Source organism: Eptesicus fuscus, chromosome 1 (genome assembly GCF_027574615.1).
Source record: "Eptesicus fuscus isolate TK198812 chromosome 1, DD_ASM_mEF_20220401, whole genome shotgun sequence".
Classification (NCBI taxonomy): domain Eukaryota; kingdom Metazoa; phylum Chordata; class Mammalia; order Chiroptera; family Vespertilionidae; genus Eptesicus; species Eptesicus fuscus.
In genome coordinates, this window is record NC_072473.1 from 60,186,869 (window position 1) to 60,210,578 (window position 23,710).

Sequence of the window (23,710 nt, forward strand, 5' to 3'; positions counted from 1 at the left end):
GAGTGTTTGTTCTTCTGTGTGTTATCATAGATATGAAAATCCTCCTATTGACTTTTATAGTCAGTAAAAAAATAGAAAGCTGAAGGTGAGAATGTGGATGAACTGCCTAGAGAGAGTGAAACCTACCTGAGAACTGATTGCATGAATCTCTTGGAAAGCCCAAGAAGCCAAACATCTAGTTGAGACAATTCTCACCTCCTTCCAAGGTTGAGTTTTATACTCCAATTTATCCATTGGAATGAGTAGAAATTCAAGAAAGCTATTACTAGATACTATGAATGGAATGTTTGGGAATGATGATGAGACAGGACTCTAAGGAGTTGTCTTCCCATCTTCTCCCAACTAGCTTTCTTCTTTCTAGGTTCTTCTCTAGTTGGTCTATCCCACCCTTTACATTTCTCATTATTACAATTATTCTATTGGATTAACACATTAGGTCTCCACAAATACAAATTTAGCCTAAATGGAATTAACATATAAGAATGAAACTTTAGGATATATTAATCAAATTATCCTGTGATTCACTATGGATGGCCAACCGCCCATGTCCCCTCCCCCCTGGCCAGGCTGGCCGGACCCTACCCATGCATAAATTAATGCACCGGGCCTGAGTGGCCAGATTATTATGCATTCAGAGATCATAATAATCTGGCCACTCAGTGTATATTCCTGGAAGTGGGACACCATACACAAAAATAAACTCAAAATGGACAAAGGACTTAAACATAAGACAGGAAACCATAAAAATATTAGAGGAATCCACAGGCAGCAAAAATCTCAGAAAATGCCGAAGCAATATCTTCACTGATACAGCTCTTAGGGCAATAGAAACTAAAGATAAAATAAACAAATGAGACTACATCAAAATAAAGAGCTTCTGTACAGCAAAAGAAACCATCAACAAAACAACAAGAAGGCCCACTGCATGGGCGAAAATATTTTCCAATGTTATCACCGATAAGGGTTTAATCTCCAACCTTTACAGGGAACTCATACTACTTAACAAAAGGAAGATAAACAACCCAATAAAAAAAATGGGCAATGGACCTAAATAGATACTTTTTGAAAGAGGACATAAGGAAGGCCAAGAGATATATGGAAACATGCTCAAAGTCACTAGTCATCCAAGAGTTGCAAATCAAAATGACAATGAGGTACCATCTCACACCTGTCAGAATGGCTATCATCAACAAACAACAAATGACAAGTGTTGGCTAGGATGCTGAGAAAAAGAAACCCTTGTGCACTGCTGGTGGGAATGCAGACTGGTGCAGCCACTGTGGAGAACAGTATGGAGTTTCTTCAAAAACTAATATTTGCAAATTTACATGTTGTAGTTTATAACATTTGGTCAAAGATCTAGAAGGGGTAAAGAACTAAACCATGCATAAATCAAGAAGATATTTTAAAATGCAAAGAGCAAGGGTCAAAACATGGCTATGCATTGAAGGAGCAGCAATTACTATGTGGATTGGCTTGTATGAGCAAGTGCAGACAGAGGAAAACAAAATTAGTAACTAACTTGAGGCTGCCACATAAAGGTGTATTGTAGGTGAGGTTATACCCAATGAGATGTGACTTATAAGAAGATAATGTACAATGAATTAATATTATAATTAAGTTCTGTATTGAACTCTGATATTTTTCTTCATGGAATTTATAGCAAATTAAAATAAACCCTCTTATGCCCTAATGTTGATTATCAATCAGGGTGATTATATTTACCATGGACTAACAAGAAAGATGGTAGCATTTACTGAATATTAATGATATATTCAAAGAACTATTCTAATTGTTATGTATAAATACCTGTTTCATCCTTAAAACAATTGCATGAGAGAAATGTTTTCATTCTTTTTAAAGATGAGGAAACCAAGATTCAATTAAGGTAACTAACTTGTACAAGTTTTCAGAACAAGTTTGCTTGCCCAAATAGTATTTGAATTCATATCTGTGAGCAAACAAAGTCTGTGCTTATAAATTCTGTCTTATTTTTTCCTATCTACTCAAACAATATATACAATCTATGTATATAAAAAGCCAGGGACGAGAACACCGTAATGACTGGAAATGACCGGTCGCTATGATGCCCACTGTGCTAGCAAACTAGCCCGATTAGGGGTGGGGCTGGCCTGCCAAACCCCATGGACCCTCCCCCTGGCTGGCTCCACCCCTAATCAGCCCATCTCACCCTAATTGGCCCGCAGCTCCTCCCCCCAGCCAGCCATGCCTCCGATTGCCCCCCTTACCCTAATAGGGGGTGGGGCTGGCTGGCCAACCTCCTACAGCCCCTCCCTCAACCTGGTCTTGCCCCCAAGTGGCTCCTCCCACACAAATAAGGGGTGGGGCTGGCTGGCCAACCTTCCACAGCCCCTCCCCTAACCACTGACCCCCAATCGGCCCATCCCACCCCAATTGGGGGCAGGGCCCCCTGGCCAATTACCCATGGTCCCTTCCCCTGGAGGGCCTGGCCCTGATCGGGTCCCAATCAGGGCGGTCTGGACGGCCAACCTCCCACCATCTCCTCCTCCCAACAGGCCCACCCAATTGGGGCCGGGCCGGCCGGACCCGACCCATGCATGAATTCGTGCACTGGACCTCTAGTTATAAATAAAAAGGCAAATTGATCAGCTATTTAAAACTTAGAAGACAATCTGAAGGGCTTAAACTACAAGAATCTTTTATCTTCTTATATTCTTTGAAACCCCTATTTGACATATTTTTTAATTACTGGCCTGTGGGATAGGGCTGAAACTGGCTCTCCAACATCCCTGAAGTGTCCCGGATTACAAGAGGGCACAGGCCAGGCCGAGGGACCCCACAGGTGCATGATTGGGGCCAGGGAGGGATGCGGGACGTTGGCTCCAGGGTGTGTCCACCCCATTTCACTCAGTCCCGATCAGCTGGACCCCAGCAGCAAGCTCACCTACTGGTCGGATCATCTGCTCACTGGTGGTCAGTACATGTCACAACGACTGCTCAACCAGTTGACTGTCTGCCCCATGGTGGTCAATGCACGTCATAGCAAACAGTTGAGCGGCCTTAGCATATCATTAGCATATTACACTTTGGTTGAACGGACGACTGGACAACTGGACACTTAGCATATTAGGCTTTCATTATATAGGATGTTACACTCAGTGTAAAGTATGCAGTTTAATAAATAACAGCTGATAAAACTTTGCTGTTAGGTTCATTTCTTCAATCACTTTATCCAGTCAACACTGCAAGCAATTGTATTTTCTCTTGATATTCGAAAGAATTTCAATATTCCTGTCTATCTCATCATTCTCAATATTGTTTCTATATATTCATAGAATGAATATGCATTTATTTTATTTATTTTTATTTTATTGATTTGAGAGAAGGAGAGAGAGAGAGAGAGAGAGAGAGAGAGAGAGAGAGAGAGAGAGAGAGAACATTGATGTGAGAGGGACACATTAATCTGTTGCCTCTTACACATTTCTGGAGCAGGGATAGAACCTGAAACCTCCATATGTGCCCTGACTAGGAATCCCTGCCACCATTTGATGCACCAGATGACAATACTCCATCCAACCAACTGAGCTGAATGGCTGAATGTGCATTTATTTAAAATAAATTTCCAATGAGTCTAGTAAATAAAATTATTTGCTCTTTCCTCAATGATGGGAAAATAATAATATAGTGAAGTAAATTTTTTGGTTTATGAAATGTTGTTTTCTCAAAAATATAGAGAATTCATCTTTACTTTTTCCCCCTCCCATTTTAACTAGTCCTTAATGATTGCTTACTATAAAATCTGCTATGAAATAAACTGAAGTGATTTTGATCTAACTTCTGAAGTTTAAAAAATAGAGATGTAATTATGATGTTGGTGTTTTGTTGAGGCTTTTGTTATTTTTACTATAATTTCATAATATGCAAATATTTCCTAATGCACAAATGCAAACATAACCAGTGTTAGTTTTTCTCCAATTTGTAAATTAACTCCAATTTAAAAATTCCATTTTTATACTTGCTTGTTATTTTTCTTCCTTTGGTCAAGGTAAATTTGCTTTAATTAAACTAATAATTGGAGTTGGTCAGGATAGGAGTGCAGTTTTATAGGTCACATCTATTTTTTTTCTTCAGTTTTCCCAGTCATATTTCAGACAGCTAACAGCTTTCTTTTCTCACCAATTATATTTATTATTTTTCTATTCTTACTTATTTGAATGCCTCTGTATTCCTCTGATTACTCTTTGTTTCAGGTTTTTAGCCAAGTGATGCAGATTGTAGACTAATTTGGGTCAAAACATTTTCTTAGTCCATCACTTGAGATTCCTCGAGGAAACTCTTGAAAAATTATAAATGTTATTATTGTATAAAGAGCTTTAACATAATCATAATACACATTCTGTGGTTTCTTTAAAAAAGAAATTAGATTTACCAATACCATAGTTCAACATTTTTTAAACTATAAAAATCATCTTAGCTCTGTTTATTACTGGCTTATTGATATCAACTTAGGAAATGTAGATATGTATGTTTAGCAAACAATATTAATGAATGTTTTTTAAATGGTTAATTATTAAGTTCTCTTTTGCTGAAAACTAATTTTAAATAATAGATTAAATAGTCTAACTTCATGATTCTTCTTATTTATTTAATATTGAATTTACACTTACAAACCAATTTCTCATAGTAGCAATGAGGGCCTCTGTTTGGCCATGTTTGTGTTGCCAATAATTCAATATAAGCAACTTTGAAAACCTCAGAGGACTTTTAAGACAACAACTGCACAGGACAGTTTTCTTTTTTATGTGAAATCTATTACTACTTTGTTTCTACCTAGTATGTGAATATTGATTGGAATTGAAAACATTGATTTTCTAAGTTTTAACATTTCTTCACCAAATACTTAAGCTGGGAGGAAGTTCCTTCTTGTGCCTTATGATATGAATATTGACAAATCCATAATTTCAATAGTAAAATAGGATTGTTCCATCTCGCTGCTCACACTTGAACCTAATATCCTGATATTAGGAGACAATAGATGTATAATTCTTTAAATTCCTGACTTCTAATTATTTTGTAAAGAAAAATAATTCAAAATTGCTGTGGCTACCAGTTCCCTGACAAAGCTTTTCACACAAATTTTGTCTCTAGTTTGGAAAGTGAACTATCTTATATAATAAAAGGCTAATATGCAAATTGTCCCCTTGGGAGTTCGACCAACCAGGATATCGACCGCTCACTATGATAGGTGCTAAACACCAGGGGGCAGTGCGGAACGAAGAAAGGCCCCAGCCAGCAGCCAGGGGAAGGCAGGCCCCCGCTGGCAGCTGGCAGCTGGCAGCTGAGGGAAGGAAGCCCTGATCAGCCCTGATTTCCCCTGATCTCCAGCCAGGCCTAGAGACCTCGGACATGCTCAAATTTTGTGCATGGGGCCTCTAGTAGGAAATAAAATGATAAATTTATAAGTCAATTCTCTATTTATATAATTGGTATAATTTTTATGTCTGAATGATAGCAAGCTAGACAGAGATGATTCAATTATAATTAATTTATAGTTAAGAGTAGACCTGTTTAACATTTAGGAATTATCAGTGCAAATTTTAATATGTAACTGAAAGAGATTTTTCATTGACATGTCATTAGAAATATTTCCTGCAAGCAAAATTGCAGACTGATGGTAGTGATAAAAACATTATTTTGTGTGTCTGTTCTGGAGAAAGGTTAATTCATCTTCACTGTAAATTGTGGGTGTGAGTGGGTAATATTAGTACTATTGATATACAGCAGATCCACTTCATGATGGCACCTAGTTTATATACAGTAGAATCTGTATGATTTTTTTGTAGTAGAGACAGAATTATGCCATTAACCTAAACTGTCCTTGTGTCATATTTTTCATTGCAGGGAGTAGTTCAATCTTTAGTTTATCTTCAGCTATACTGTATTTATGTCTATTGATAATAGGAATATTATAATTTTTACTACAGGCCCGGTACACGAAATTCGTGCATGGGGGTGTGTGTGTCCCTCAGCCCAGCCTGCACCCTCTCCAATCTTGGACCCCTCAAGGGATGTCCAACTGCCCGTTTAGGCCCAATCCTATACCTACCTGGATCGGGCCTAAACGGGCAGTCGGACATCCCTCTCACAATCCAGGACTGCTGGCTCCCAACTGCTCACCTGCCTGCCATCCTGATTGCCCCTAACCACTTCTGCCTGCCAGCCTGATCACCCCCTAACCACTCCTCTGCCAGCCTGATTGTTGCCTAACTGCTCCCCTGCCAGCCTGTTTGCCCCTAACTGCCCTCCCTTGCAGGCCTGGTTGCCCCCAACTTCCCTCCTCTGTCAGCCTGATCACCCCTAACTGCCCTCCCTGCAGGCTTGATCACCCCCAACTGCCCTCCCTTGCAGGCCTGGTCCCTCACAACTGGCCTCCCCTGCTGGCCATCTTGTGGCAGCCATCTTGTGTCCACATGGGGTCAGTCATCTTTGAACACATGGGGGGAGCCATGCTATGTGTTAGAGTGATGGCCAATTTGCATATTATTCTTTTATTAGATAGGAGAATTAGATAGGATAGAGGCCTGGTACACGGTTGGGGGCCAGCTAGTTTGCCCTGAAGGGTGTCCTGGATCAGGGTGGGGGTTCCCTTGGCGCATGGGGCGACCTGGGCGAGTGGCCTGTGGTGGTTTGCAGGCCGGCCACGCCCCCTGATGACCCAAGTGGAGGCCCTGGTATCTGGGATTTATTTATCTTCTATAATTGAAACTTTGTAGCCTTGAGCAAAGCCAAGCCTTCTGCTCGCTCCGTGGCCACAGCCATTTTTGTTGGGATTTATTTATCTTCTATAATTGAAACTTTGTAGCCTTAAGCAGAGGCCAAGGCAGGCCAGGGCAGGCGGAAAGCTTGGCTTCCTCCATTGCTGTGGAAACCCAAGCCTCCTGCTCTCTCTGTGGCTGCAGCCATCTTGGTTGGGTTAATTTGCATACTCGCTCCTGATTGGCTGGTGGGCATGGCTTGTGGGTGTAGCGGAGGTATGATCAATTTGCATATTACTCTTTTATTAGATAGGATGAGTTCACCCAGCCCCCCAAACCCTCCCTTCTGCAGCTGTCACTCTGTTCTCTGTATCTGTGACTCTGTTTCTATTTTGTTTATTAGATTGTTTTATTCATTAGATGCCACATATAAGTGACATCATATGGTATTTATCTTTCTCTGAATGGTTTATTTCACTTAGCATTAATTGCAGTAACATTTAGTATTTTGAGCATACAGTTTGCCAAGCTATTATTATACACTAGAAGCCTGGTGCACAAAATCCATGCACGGGTGGGGTCCCTAGGCCTGGCCAGCAATCAGGGCCTATCGTGGCCATATCACCCATGGTCAATTTGCATATTACCATGGGGTCGGGCCAGCTGTGGCCTGCTGAATGGGGCCTGCTCCCTGGTGGTCAGTGAATGTCATAGCGACTGGTCAACTGGTCATTTTGGTTGTTCCAGTTGTTCGGTCTTAATTGTCACTTAGGCTTTTATATATATAGATTTTTCTTCTCAATTCCAAAATAATACTTTTATATTTCAAATTAAATGTTGCTATAACAGATAATAAATAATCATATATTTCTCAATTAAAGACATTTATGTGTGAAAATATTTCCAATTCACTTTTATTTATTTGTTTGGTTATTTTAATTTTTATTGAGGTAACACTGATTAATAGTATTATGTAAATTTTAGATACAACATTATAATTCAATATCTGCATATTTTATTGTATGCCCCCCACCAAATGTTTAGTTTCTTTACATTACCATATATTTGACCCTCTTTACTCATTTTTCCGTGTTTACCCATTTTTCTCTCTTTCCACCCTTTACCCCCTCTGATATCTGTACCTATTAGTTTTCTTTTGTTTTGTTAGTTCATTCATTATTTTTTGTTTTATATTCCACATATGAGTAAAATCATATGGGTTCTTTTTACATCTGACTTATTTCACTTAATACCCCCGAGATCCATCCATGTTGTTACAAATTACACTATTTCATATTTTTAAAGGCTGAGTAGTATTCCAGTGTGTCTGTTTGTGTGTGTGTGTTTCTGTGTGTGTGTGTACACTACATCTTCTTTATCTATATATCTGTTAATGTACACTCAGGTTGTTTCCATGTCTCAGCTATTATAAACAATGCAATAGACAAAGGGTTACATATAACTTTTTAAATTATTGTTTTCATATTCTTTGAAAAATGACCCAAATGAGTAATTGCTGGATCATATGGTAGCTATATTCTTTTTTTTTTCTTTTTAAATTTCTTTATTGATTAAGGTGTCACATATTTGTCCTCATCCCCCCATTCCCATCCCCCCCTCCCCACGCATACCCCAACTCCCTGTTGAACTTAACCGTTGGATAGGATCATATGCATGCATACAAGTCCTTTGGTTGAACTCTCCCCCTCCCCCCACCCTCCCCTATCCTCCCTCTGAGGCCCGATAGTCCGATCGATGCCTCCTTGCTTCTGGTTCTGTTCTTGTTCCTCAGTCTATGTTGTTCATCATTTCCCCTAGATGAGCGAGATCATATGTCACTAGATATATACTTATGAGAACTGAATGTGAGACAAGCAATAATAGTTATGCTGACAGACAAATGAATCAGTCTGTAGTGAGTTTCTTTCTGGACCAACAGTTCTTTTGAGACCCAATTTCAATGTCCACCAGTTCCTTATGTGTACATGTCAGCACTGACCCCTCAGCTCTGGATGGTGGACAAATGGTGGTAACGGAGGTCCGACTCCCTCTGGTTTGGTCTCGGCCGGACCCAGGGGCACGGCTTCACCCGGACTAAGGGGCACGTGGCCTCACCCGGATCTAGGGACACAAGGTCTCACCTGGACCCAGGGACGCTTGGCCTCTCCCAGACCCAGGGGCACGTGGCCTCACCTGGGTCTCGGTGCATGAGGCCTCACCCGGATCCAGGAACACACGGTCTCACCCGGACCCAGGGACGCCTGGCCTCCCCCAGACCCAGGGGCACGTGGCCTCACCCGGGCCTAGGCGTACAAGGCCTCACCCGGATCCAGGGACACATGGTCTCGCCCGGACCTAGGGGTGCGTGGCCTCTCTCAGACCCAGGGGCACGTGGTCTCACCTGGACCTAGGTGCACGAAGCCACCCGGACCCAGAGGCGCGTTACCTCTCTCAGACCCCTGGTCGCGAGGTCTCACCCGGATCCAGGGGTGCACGGCCTCACCCGGACTCGGGACTCAGCCTTACCCGGATCCAGGGGCCCACGGCCTCACCCGGACCCAGGGTTCAGCTTCACCCGGACCCAGGGGGACGTTACCTCTCTCAGACCCCTGGTCGCGTGGTCTCACCCGGGTCCAGGGGCGCACAGCCTCACCCGGACTCGGGACCCAGCCTTACCCGGATCCAGAGGCCCACGGCCTCACCCGGACCCAGGGTTCAGATTCGCCCGGACCCAGGGGCACATGGCCTCACCCGAACCCAGAATCCAGCTTCACCTGGACCCAGGGGCGCGTGGCCTCACCCAAACCCAGGGGCGTGAGGCCTCACCTAGACTCAGAGGCGTGTGACCACATCTGAGCCCAGAGGCTCGCAGGCTCGCCTGGACTCGGGTCTCAGCGGGGTTTCGTCTTCTTGATCCCAATTCCTGTTGGTCAATTCCCTCTCAGCAATTCCTTCGGTCATTTTCTCAGAGCTCCAGGGCGGCTGCCGCAGAACTCGTTGGGCGGCGGGCTCGGCAAGGGTCCGGTGTGCCCGGTGCACGGCGGTGGGCTGGTCCGGTGTCGCTGCGTCGGCCCTTGGGTCTGCAACGGTGGCCGGTCACTGAGTGTGCGCACCTGGCCACTTCGGGGCATTGAGATTCTTGAAGGACTCGGAGGTCAGCAGGCATGGAGTCTCCCACCCCATGTCTCCCAGGGGCTCGTCTGTCCGTGCTCGGCAGAGAGTGGAGCCGTCCCCTCAGCCGGAGACCGCCGGGGGAACTGCGCCGAGCACGTTCCAGGCCGCCATTGTGTCGCCTGAGCCATAGTTCTTAAAGTGTGGACTTTGGGTCACCGGCATCAGCATCATCCTGCGTACCCCTCTCTTTTATTCTAGTTGTAGAGCATCTGCTCAGCCAACCCCCCGGTCTTTCTGGCTGGTGTCTTCTCTGCTCTCCCGTCGTAGTCTCAAAATTGTTGTGGTAGGCAACGATCAGGCTGCCACCCTATGTCTCCATCTTGGTCCTCCTTTGTACAGTTAAGTCTTGATTGTTGTTGGTGTCACTGGGAGGAATTGTCCTCCAGGCCAATTGGCCGTGAGGACCCTCTTTGTCTATATAGGAAGAGTTGCTGTGCAGGAGACATGTTTGTGGGCCGGGTCTTGATGCAGCAATGCCTTGGCGCTCACTGAGTCTGCCTCTAGAATGCCTCCCTTATGCAAGTGATTGAAATCTGGTGTCATCTCACACCAACAACTAGATGCCCTCGTTTCTGGGTGTCCAATGTAGTGTGGGTCAGCCACTACCTGAGGCACTCAGCAGGAAAAAGCTTCTGCTCAGCTTGGCTGGGGCGGAGCTACAGGGTGGAGCCTACAACCTTGGCTTCCTGTCAGCCCCGCCCTATGAGGCTCCTGCGTCTGTGTCCCTCTGTATTCCTTGCAAACACCTCTGAGAGAAACGCGCCCTGGAGTTTCGCCCGCTGCCAAACAGTCCAGTCTCTCCCCTAATGAATCTGGACTCCCAGATTCTCGCCAGGAACTGGGTTTCAGTGTAGTTGGAACTGGGTCTCAGTGCAGTCTGGAGTCCCTGTCTCCTTCCCAGCAGGGCCACCCAGTGGCGCAGGCAAAAGTCCGTCCTCTGCGCACCTTCCAGTGCGCACTGGAGCTGCTGCTTCTCTGTGCCTCAGCCACCACAGCCCAAATTCATTCCCCCAGCGTGCGCCTGGCTTCCCAGGTTTTCGCCCGGAACTGGGGTTCAGTGCAGTCGGAACTGGGGTTCAGCACGGTCCTGAGCTTATGTTTCCTTCCCGCTAGGGCAGTTCAGTGGCGCAGGCAACAGTCTGTCCTTTGCGCCCCTTCCCGTGCGCGCCTCTGGAGCTCTGCCTTCCCCAGCTCCTCTGTGCCTGCGCCCCACAGCCCAGATTCATTCCCCCAGCCTGCGCCTGGCTTCCCAGGGTTTCGCCTGGAACTGGCGCTCAGTGCAGTTGGAGCCGGCGCTTAGCGCACTCAGGAGCCTTTATCTCCTTCCTGCCAGTGAACGCCGGCCAGGCCGTCAGCCGCCCCTTCCTCTCTGGCTCCATCCTCCCCGCAGGCGCGCGTGCTCGTGTCTCCGCCAGTTTCTCCATACCTCAGGCTTTTACGGCTCCCCCGATTGTCCCCGTGGCCTTCTCCTTCCCCCCAGCTGTGGGCATTTCAGTCCGCCAGCTCTCCTGTGGTTCTGGACGATGTCCGTTCTGACCTCTAGTTGTGCCTTTGAAATTGTTGTGCCCGGCTGCAGGTTAGGTGTTTCACCTATGCCGCCATCTTGGTTTCTCCGGTAGCTATATTCTTAATTTAAGGAACCTTTACACTATTTTCCATAGTGGTTGCACCAACAGTCTACGAGGGTTTCCTTTTCTCCACATTCTCTTCAACACTTGTTATTTCTTGTATTTTGATAACAGTCATTTTAACAGACATGAGGTGATATCTCATTATGGTTTTGATTTGCATTTCCTTAACATTAGTGATGTTCAACATCTTTTCATATGTCTTTTGGGCAGCTGTATGTCTTCCTCATAAATATGCCTATTCAGATTCTCTGCCCATCTTTGAATTGTTGAGTTATATAAGTTCTTTATATATTTTACATGTTAATCCCTTATCAAAAGTAACATTTAAAAATATCTTCTCCCATATTTTTGTTTCATTGATGGTTTTATTTCCTGTGCACAAGTTTTTAGTTTGATGTAGTCCTCATTTATTTTAGCTTTTGTAACCCTCACCTTAGGGGTCAAATTTACAAAAACACCACTGAAGCAAATATCCAGAAGCTTAGTTCCTGTGTTTGCTTCTATGTATTTTATTGTTTTAGACCTTATATTCAATTGGGTTCAATTTTTAATTAATTTGTGTGTATGGTATATAATGATGGTTTAGTTTCTCTCTTTGGCATGAGGTTGGCTAGTTTTCCCAGCACTATGTATTGGAGAATCTTTAATTTTCCATTATACATACTTGACTCCTTTGTTGTAAATTAATTTTTCATATATAAATGAATTTATTTATAGCTTCTTAATTTTGTTCCATTGATCTGTGTGTTTTACAGCCTGTGCCATAATTTTTCAATTATTGTGGCTTTGTAGTATAGTTTGAAATTGGGAAGTGTGATATCTCAGCTTTGTTCTTTTTTCTCAAGATTGCTTTGGCTCTTCAGGATCTTTTGTGGTTCCATACAAATTTTAGGATTTTTTTCTATTCCTGTGAAAATTGCCATTTGTATTTTGATAAGAATTACATTGAATCTGTAGATTGCTTTATGTACTATGGACATTTAAAAATATTTAGTTCTTCCAACCCATTAACATGGAATATATATATATATATATTTCTTCATGTGAAAAACACACTTCTATGAGTATGCAGTAACTGCATGAATTATTTCTACTTTTACACATCTTAGAAAAATTTAAAAGTTACCAATGTTACCCCAATAAATTAAAAATAAATAAATAATTCAAACTAAAAAAAATGGATAAGGCAGAATTAGGAGTGAATACTTTTATTTTATTGATTAAGGTATTACATATGTGTACTTATCTCCCCATCGCCCCCAACTCCCGCACTCATGCCTTCACCCCGCTGTTGTCTGTGTCCATTGGTTAAGATTATATGCATGCATACAAGTCCTTTGGTGCCCCGGCCAGCGGGGTCTTCTAACGGGGGTACCGAGGCGGCGCACCTAAGAGAATGAGAAACAGACAAGGGACGCAAAGAATGGAGGCAAGTCAAAGGGGTTTCTGATCAAGCCTCAAAATTTTATTTTTTACAGCATTCTTTATATGTGATTTCTAGAAGGGTGGATACCTAGGAGGGGTGGGGGCTGACCTAGATAATCAGCTAAAGTCGTAACTATAGATAAAGGGTGTGGCGGTCGAAGGGCGGCTACAGAAGAAATGCTTTGTCCTCAGGCAAGAGGAAGTGGGCCTAGTTACAGTAACTTACTGAAGGTCAGAGTTAATCCTTTGACCGACTCTTGGTCCCTGACACTTTGGTTGATCTCTCCTCCTTACCCCTACTATCCCCTACCTTCCCTCTGAGGTTTGTTGGACTGAAAGATGCTTCTTTGTCTCTGGATCTGTCCCTGATCATCAGTTTATGTTGTTCATTATATTCCATAAATGAATGAGATCATGTGGTATTTATCTTTCTCTGACTGGCTTATTTCACTTAGCATAATGCTCTCCAGTTCCATCCATGCTGTTGCAAATGGTAAGAATTCCTTCTTTTTTACCACAGCGTAGTATTCCATTGTGTAGATGTACCACAATTTTTTAATCCACTCATCTGCTGATGGGCACTTAGTTCCAAATCTTAGCTATGGTAAATTGTGCCACTATGAACATAGGAGTGCATATATCCTTCCTGAATGGTGTTTCTAGTTTCCAGGGGTATATTCCTAGAAGTGGGATCACTGGGTCAAATGGGAGTTCCATTTTTAGTTTTTTGAGGAAACTCCATACTGTTCTCCACAATGGCTGCACCAGTCTGCATTCCCACCAGCCTTGCACGAGGGTTTCTTTTTTCTCTACATCCTTGCCAGCACTTGTCGTTTGTTGATTTGTTGATGATTGCCATTCTGATAGGTGTGAGATGGTACCACATTGTTGTTTTGATTTGCAACTCTTGGATGACTAGTGACTTTGAGCATGTTTTCATATGTCTCTTGGCCTTCCTTATGTCTTCTTTCAAAGTGTCTATTTAGGTTTGTTGCCCATTTGTTGATTGGGTTGTTTATCTTCCTTTTGTTAAATTGTATGAGTTCCCTATAAATGTTGGAGAGTAAACCCTTATTGGAGATAACATTGGCAAATATGTTCTCCCATGCAGTGGGCTTTCTTGTTGTTTTATTGATGGTTTCCTTTGCTGTGCAAAAGGTTTTTATTTTGATGTAGTCCCATTTGTTTATTTTCCCTTTAGTTTTCATTGCCCTAGGAGTGGTATGGGTGAAGAAATTGATTTGGCATATGTCTGAGACTTTGCTGCCTGTGGAATCCTCTAGTATTTTTATGGTTTCCCATCTTATGTTTAAGTCCTTTATCCATTTTGAGTTTATTTTTGTGTATGGCGTAAGTTGGTGGTCTAGTTTCATTCTTTTGCATGTATCTGTCCAATTTTTCCAACACTATTTATTGAAAAGTATTTAAGGTATTTTTGTATAAGGATCCTATTAAGATATTGGATATTTATATATTTTTCTTTCTAGAAAATGAAGCTGAGCAAGTGCTGAATGAATAAAGGTGAAGGAGATTTTAAAATATGGGAAAGATTTGATAGGAAGGAAGGAAAAGGAAGGATAAATGGAGCAAAGTATCTGAACGTGTGGGAAAAAGTGTAATCAACACCATTTCATTATTTGAGATGGAAGCAGGAACTAATAATGGGTGACATGGAAACCACTTGGGCTTCTGTTTATTCTCTAAACCATAAAGAAAGATTTTTTTTTAAAGAGGAGACAAAGAGATTAAAAAGCTTGAGATAATAGTGCAAGTTTGCAATTATTGTAACAGAAGAAATGGAAAATGAACAAAACAATAACACAAGTTTGATTGAGGTAAAACTCATTCTAATGCCCATTCTCATTGAGTGTCTAAGCAGTCCACAAGGCAAATTTCAGAATTAAATGGTTCCATAATCATGAAAAACTGTTTATATAAAAAATCAGCCTATATCATGCTACTAAATAATCAATTAATCTCACTTTTTTTAACTCTTTCAATTTCTATTGGAAAAAATGTATTATAAAGCATAGTTTTACCACTCTGTGCTAACAATTTATAAAATTTTGAGAATTTATATTTTCTTTTGAATTATGTTTAGAATCATTTTAATGCTTTTATAGCCACCTTTAAAGAGTCAGAAACCATTTAGTAGATTAGTCCTACTAATCTATGCTACTTACATAGTGTATTCTTAATAATTCATGGTAATAGCAATGACAATAATTACTTTGAAAATAGAGACCAAATGAAGTTTATAGTAGTGTGTGTGTATGCTCTTGCATACATGTGTCTTCATTTGGGCCTAATTCTTTGAAAAATTATTTGTAAGCCATTGGTTTGAAATATTTGTGTCTACTGTGGTTATTTTCAGCCACTCTCATAAATAATCTAATGAATAAGTAAGCATAAATTATTCTTTTAAGTTGTTAAAATAATTTAGTGATATTTTCTGATAAGATTTTATATTTACAATGTTAAATTTCAAATTATCTGGTATTAAATAATTTGATGACTGCATAACTCTTAATACTGAGGGTCAGTATTAAGGCAATACCTTAATTGGCTTTCAGTAGGAAAATTGAAATATGAAAATACATACAGAATTATAGTGTTGTGTAGTTGATTTTTTGGTCTTCCATGTGCTAATAAGAATATGTATTTTTTAAAATTTAGTAAATTTAAATTATGCAATAATGAGAAAATGTTTTCAATTAAATTTGATTAACTAAGACTAATTATATATTATATAATACTTTTTTCCAGTAACTTCTGTAACAGATACAACTTCTGCCAAGTTCTCTGGGACAGGCACTTCATAGAGATATATGATCCCTAGGACTTGCTGTCTACATCTGGATGCTTGTCAGGATCAGAGAGTTCTTCACAGAAATATTAAGAAAAAGCTTTTGCAATATGAACATTTCAGCATATATGGATAATCTGTGTGAAAAGCATTGTTCTGCTATGGATGACCTCTTTGCACAGAGTGATAGCTTTATCCTTTTTCACATCATTATGTTTGCTGGGAGAAAATCTTGCTGTGCTACATCATAATAACATGTAATCTTCTTGTTCAGTTTAGCTGAGATTTAAGGAGACTGCTCATAAAAGTTGTTCTTTAAAGCCTGATCTATAATTTTTTTCAGAATTACCCCAGCAGAAAAGCAAGAGGCTTTATAAGAAAGATACAACCATTAAAACTCTTAAATGAAGATTAGTTTCAAATTTTACAATCCGGTACCAAGCCATCTGGCAAATCTCATGTCAGGTTTTGTTAAACCTCTGAGCTTTCTAAGTGTTAATTCATCCCTCTTCTGTTCCATCTCTCCTTCCCTAAATGCACACACACATACACTTGACTTGATGATTAAGATAAAAGATCTAATTAAATGTTCCAAGCTTGTTGATATTTACACCTGGAGATTTGTTACCCTTGAAGACAATTTTAAAATTGTTGTTTGCTTTTGGCAGTACCCTTAGAATCCTATGGATAAATGAATATATTCTTCCCAAATTACTCTCCTCTTTTTACCACATTTCCCTCAGCTCTAATTAAATCCAGAAGGCGGATCAGCATATAGGTGTGATATCAAACCACTTCAAGGGGACTCAGACAGGTCTATGAAGTAATCCAACACTGTTTTCCTGAATATCTCATCACTTTAGCTTTGAAGATAGCAGTTATCCTAGAAAAAGTACATAGTCGTTAAATAAGTTTTATTAAACTGGTGTTAAATTGTTGCTGCACCATTCCATCCACCACTATCAATTTGTGTTTTGCTTTCAGAAATTCATTTCTCTTGACACCAATTTGACAAAACAAACAAACAAAACAAAAAAAAAAACACCACAATGTTTTATCTGTGCCAGAATGCTGATAAATATAGGTTTGCATGTCCCTTTAATTCTAACAAATGTCTCCTAATTACCCTGTGGACAGGAAACATTAGTAAATTGTAGCTTTGTGTTCAAAAAACATGGTATAAATTCAGCTTATAAGCTTATACAGGAATACTTTACTTTGTATAACTTATTAGGAAAGCTTAAATTACTCATATTTCTTCAAGCATGTAATATATACAGTATTTCCATGGAAACAGAACATGTTAAGGATATGTGTAAAGTTTAAATGAATATCAATCTCAAACCCCATGTTTAAATTTACTCATTCCAACCCTATTCTTCTTGCCTCCTTCCAAAAAGGTTTTCATTTATTTTTAAGCAAATTTAAATGTCTTCTTTAACATTTTAATTAGTGAATTTATTTAAAATTTTCAATCATCAATTAGGCTGAAAGTTTATTTTTATTTATTTATGAATGAATTTATCTATAATCAAAACAGGTTTCTCCAATTAGAGGGTATGTAATAATTAGAAAAAGCAATGAATAATTATATGTCTGATTTCCCTGTTCCCTCCACACTAACATTACTGTGCTATTTATTGTAGAGGTTGGCAATTTTTTTTTGAGATATACAAAAGCATTTTGTAAGCAATTAGAATTTCTAGTTTCAAAATGTTGAAGTGAAAGGAAAGAGAAAGTTAGAGAGGGAACCATGTGGTGGATGGCTCTAAATAGCTTCCACGCATGTTAATAGGGAAGATATATCAGTAATAGTTCAAATGAAGAGGATAATTATAAAGTACCAGACACTTTACTATAGTAACTCAGTACAATACAGTGATACTAAGAGACTCATATTATTATACTCATTTCACAGATGGTGAAACTAAGAGTTTTTTAACTTGACAAAGTTCATAAAACTATTAAGATATAAAGCCAGATGCAAATTCAACAGGCCCTGACTTTTCCACTGTTGCTTGAGTAGATTTTAGTCTTTTTTAAACACCTGTTGTTTCCTCAAATATTGACTAGCACCTCTACAGAAACCCATGGCAGGAGGACCTTAAGAAGAGTTAAGGAGAGAACAAATTAACTAAGGGCCTTTCCAATTTCAGAATATCTCTAGAGTATATTCACTGCCATTGAAAAATGTCCCTGTAATTTATTATAGAAATTAAAAATTGATATTTTGCCAAGGCTTTTAACATGAAATTCTTCAACTAAATATATTGCAGTAAAAAATAAGTTCTAGATTACAATTCATATTTTATAAATGTTGTCAGGTTTTTGATGGATATTATTTCTATACTAAGGATCTCCATTTTTATAAGGAAATAAATCACAATGAAGGAAAGTTTTCACAAATGTAATCACTAGAAACATCATCCACATACTGATATGTCTTTTATGTATCATTATGGTAGATATTACATTGACTCCAAAATATTTTTATATGCTGGTTTGAGAAGATTTTTCCTCCTTCCTGTCAATATGTCAATACTCTATCAGTTAAACTCACTTGCAGTCTTTGATAAGCTAAAATAAAATGATGGCTGTGACAATTTACAATGTCACATTTCTGCAAAACCCAAGATTCCTGGAGTGTGTATAATTATCAAGAAGATGAAAGCATGTTTACATTTCTAGTGGGAAATCGGCTACATTTGAGAAAAAAATGTAATAGCTAAATACACTGAAACTCCTCTGGATTCTCATTTTGGTAGATTTTGAAACAATAATTTAATTTTGAGACTACAGTTAGAAATACCATGATCTTATTCTAACTATGATATTGTTACCATTAGGTTTGAGTGACAATTAAATTCGCAAGTTGAAGGATAAAGGATGCATTTCACATTTCTTTTTAAAACTGCCACAGAATCAGTCTGGGTTTATCTCACATAGCAGTTTTGGAATTAGGTTAAAGAATGCACTTAATATGTCAGATCATTAAAGTTCAGATTCTATGCCACACTCAGGAACACATTTGAGAAGAATAGTTAGAAGGTTCTGCTGGATTTAGAAGGTTCAATCAAATTATGTTGCTTCATAAACCTTTTCTTGCAAGGAGGTTAGACTTTGGGAAGTAAATTTTACTCTTTTTGGTCACCTGCAACAATTTCTTATTATTTTCCTGAAAGATCAAGTCTTTTGGAATTGAAAATATTTTTTTAATTTATTACAAAAGCTGTATCATTGTGGTTATTTTGAGCTATAGTTCACATTTCTGTGCATGGAAATTTAAATAGCAATTCCCTTACTTCTTGCTTCAGAGAAAAAATGGGAGAGATTTAATAGATTTGGGGGCATTTACTCTGAATTGATGCTTCTTATGAGCCAGCCTCTTTCTACATCCAATAAATAAAATCATTCAAGCAGTCTATAGACAATTTTATTAGGGCATGAAATTTTTCGGATTCTGAAATGTAAAATTATATAAATGAACATCTTTCCTTTCATGTATGTGTATTTAATTAGGCCAAAAGGACATCATTAATAAAATAATGTATTAGTGCTTAAAGGATTTAATAGATTTTTAAACATTGTTGAATTGTCTTTCAATGTCTAAACTATGAATCAGGAAAAATAAGAAGATCCAATATCTATCCTTCTCTTGGAAGTATTTTTTTTTTCATTTTTACCAATAATGCCAGTGATAAGTCTCAAAGAAGATCAATGGTAAGACACACTTCTCACTTTTCAGTTTTGAGCACTGTCTTAATATGAACTGGATTAAAATGAAGCTTAAATATGTAAAGCCTGTGATTATTATGAAGCACTTTACTTTTTTATTGACAGCTTGACATCTTATTCCTTAAAAGGAAAGATACAGTTTGGTTCAGTACGTGGTGCATGTAAGGAAACAGAAATGCAAATCTGCATTTTATTTCTCAGGTGTCACTGATGAACCATATTTCATTTTCTTAAAATCCTATATAATAAAGAGGTAATATGCAAATTGACCATCACTCCAATACACAAGATGGCTGCCCCGATGTGGTCAAAGATGGCCACCCCCATGTGGACACAATATGGCCACCACAAGATGACCAGCAGGGGAGGGCAGTTGTGGACAATCAGGCCAGCAGGGGAGGGCAGTTAGTGGTGACCGGGCCAGCAAAAGAGGGCAGTTGGGGGTGACCAGGCCTGCAGGGGAGGGGAGTTAGGGGTGACTGGGCTGGCAAGGGAGGACAGTTCGGGGTGATCAGGCCAGCAGGGGAGGGCAGTTAGGGGTGACCAGGCCAGCAAGGGAGGGTAGTTGGGGGTGACTAGGCCTGCAGGGTGGGGCAGTTGGGGGGACCAGGTTGGCAGGGGACGGCAGTTGGGGGTGACCAGGCCAGTAGGGGAGGGCAGTTAGGGGCAATTGGGCTAGCATGGTAGCAGTTAAGTGTTAATCAGGCTGGCAGGGGAGTTGTTAGGGGGTGATCAGGCTGGCAGGCTGAAGCAGTTAGGGGCAATCAGGCAGTCAGGCAGGTGAATGGTTGGGAGTTAGCAGTCCTGGATTGTGAGAGGGATGTTCCAGATTGGAGAGGGTGCAGGCTGGGCTGAGGGACACCACCCCCCCGGGTGCACGAATTTTGTGCACTGGGCCTCTAGTACTTAATAAAAGTTTTGAGCACTAATATTTCCTAGAATTGCCATTTCTCTCATTTGCATGACAGTTCATTCTCAGCAGCTCTATATATTGGAGCTATTTTATTAGACAAGGTCCTAGCTATTGATTGATTTTATAACTGTGGGGTTTGGTGAAATGGAAGGGGTAATGGAAAGAACATTGTCAGGGATGGGAGTGTTATTTTATCTTTAAGTTATTTTTGTACCAAACAAAATTCAATAAATTTATAATATTTGAATATTGCAGAGGAGGAAGAAACTTTTCTCTACCCCCCTAGATTATTTTGGCTTGTGTAATAATTAAATCTATATGGGACAGAGTAACAAGTGGAAATAATGAAATTTAATTATATACATACTAGTGGCCCAGTGCACAAAATTTTTGCACATGAAAATGGAATTAATTGGAGGAAATATTTTAATATTGCTATTTGCCCTTTCTTTATAATATGTCAGAGATGAAAGAAAATTAGTAAAATGTATATGAAAATCTTCCTCCTGTCAGAGTCTGGGGTGCGCTGCAGGACCCAGAGTTAAGTCCCTGCCCACTCATGCACGCCTCGTAATTGCACTAGACCCAGACCTGGCCAGCCCCACCCCCACTGGGCGAGATCCAGACATGGGCGGCCCCAACCCCGTCAAGCCTCGCCTGGTGAGGGGAAATGAAGTGTTTATGATGAGGTATGACATCTTATATATGAAATCTTAGAATTTCATAAGGTCATTGCAGCACCATAGGAAGAGAGTCAGTAATTAGTAGTTTGCCCTACAATAAAGATAGGACAAAAAGGTTATCTCTTATAGTCTCTTATTATGTGCAAGATGCTTAATTCAAGTTTTCTAGCCAGTTAATTTGGAGTAGAAGTTTCTCTTGAGCCTGAATATTAGTTGCCTTTAGACAAAAATCATCTGTACACCAAAGAGAAACATCTTGGGTGACTCATTCTGAACCCCTACAATATTGAAGGAAGCATGTTATACAATAGAGATGTTTTGTTGCCAGATTTAAATGGATAAGATACATCCATATAGCATTAAACATTTAACCACCTAAAATTCCATCCCCACTTAATTCAATGGGCATTTGAATGTGGCATTATACATTTGACAGAAGGCAACCGAGACAGACATAAAATTGCTCACAGTTGACAAAAAAAAAGTTTAAATCAGATGCTTAACATATGCATGGAAAATACAACTCTAATAGACTAGGTTTAAAAATAAAGTTAAATCTGAGCACTGAGCACACATCTGCTTAGTAACTTGAGTAGCACAGGACACTTTGCTCACATACATTTGAGTGTTTCTACTTTGTTTACTGTAAAACTTCTATAAAATCATCAGCTAACATTGCAAGTCCACCAAGACTATGTGGTTAATTCATTTCCTCATATATTTGTTCCACCATTGAGCTACATTTTCATACCACTTCAGTCATACTGACTACATCCTGGGTTTCCCTGCCTTGGAAAAACAAACAAACAAAATCTCTTCTCCAACCTCTTCATCTAAAACCCGATGTCACTTATTTCATAGATTTGTCCATTAATCATAGTTATTAGTCTTTCTTTCATCTTTCTCTAAATCAGGGGTCAGCAAACTTTTTCTGGAAAGGGCCAGAATAGGTCTTTATATAACAAAGGGGAAAATAAATTTCAAACAAAATCTAATTGATGATATTGAAATCATCAGTTCTAATAATAATAGGTAGTTTTTATGTAACACAGACCTACTAATGAAATAAATGAAGGGTTTTTTCACCTTTTTTTTTCCTTTATTGATTAAGGCATTACATATGTGTCCTTATTCCCTTATTGCTCCCCCACCCCACTCCCGTTCATGCCCTCACCCCCCTGGTGTCTATGTCCATTGGTTATGCTTATATGCGTACATACAAGTCCTTTAGTTGAATGGAGTTTTGTATCTGATCTCTGAAAATGTCCTTTCACACAGATAAGTACTGCTAAATACTGATATCAAACTACAATAACATAGTTGTAGCTCAACATGTTTATGTCTTGGAAGGCATGTAAAGAATTCCATTAGATTATTTTCTTTATGTGTATTTGCCATTTAGCATGCCATTACATTGAATAGTAATCATTTCTAATTGAAGGTTAGGCAGAAGCTCTTCAACCTCTTATTTGTTGAAACTTCATATGGAAATGAAGGTTTTGCTTCTTGTTTTAGCTTCTATAGTGCTGGAGTGTAAAAAAATAACTTGACATTACTTTGATGCAAACACTTTTGTCATCAAAATTATTTTACTCCAGTATAAGATTTGCATATAAACATTGTTTTGACCTTATGATATTAGGTTGATTTATTAAGAGACATTATCAAGTCTGCAGCAAAAACTACTTTGAAAAGTGGTTCAGAATTCCATAAGAGTGATCAAGGGTATTTCTTCTCATTCAGCAAAGTTTAAATCTTGGCTCTGAGTGTAAAAAATCTCAATAAAAATTTGTCACAGCTAAACCATCCAACTGCTTGTGTGTTCAGGAATGTCTGGATATATAACTTTTTTTTTATTGCAAAAGTTTACAGAATTACAATCATGTTATTAACAATAGTGTATGAAATTCAATAACATGATAGACTCAGATATTTTCCACAGTGTATGGGCTCTTGAATAATACAATAAATAACCATAGGCTTTGAATATCTTACATTTCCCAAATTTTGTAAATTTGTCCAACTGAACTCTTTTCTGTGCCACATATATTTTATCCACCATTAGCTGTAACACTTCTTAGCAAATCCCACTTCAGATTTTACTGAATTACTGTTTTCTCAAATTTTTAAAATATTATCCCTCGCCGAAACCGGTTTGGCTCAGTGGATAGAGCGTCAGTCTGCAGACTGAAGGGTCCCAGGTTCGATTCCGGTCAAGGGCATGTACATTGGTTGCGGACACATCCCCGGTAGGGGGTGTGCAATGTGCAAGAGGCAGCTGGTCGATGTTTCTTTCTCATCGATGTTTCTAGCTCTCTGTCCCTCTCCTTTCCTCTCTGTAAAAAATCAAATAAAATATATTTTAAAAAATATTATCCCTTCCCTTTTCTGTTCCAGACTATCCTATCCTATCCTATCCTATCCTATCCTAGCCAATCCTATCCCATCTCATCCTTTCATATCCTGTTGTAATTCTCTTCTATTCTTTTCATACAGTCTAATTCTTTAGTAATTTCAAACCTGGCATTGTTTTATCAAGTAAATAACAACATCTAAGCATTGTTATAATATCTATTAAATCATGAAGACAAGGAAAACCATTCAAA

The 23,710-nt window shown here is 39.7% G+C and overlaps 1 protein-coding gene across 6 annotated transcripts in view; it reads left to right on the forward strand.

Annotated features, from left to right (window-relative positions):
* The window catches only part of PCDH11X (protocadherin 11 X-linked), a 1,077,187-nt gene that overhangs the window by 394,420 nt on the left and 659,057 nt on the right, over window positions 1-23,710 (forward strand). The gene's annotated exons all lie outside the window — the stretch shown is intronic.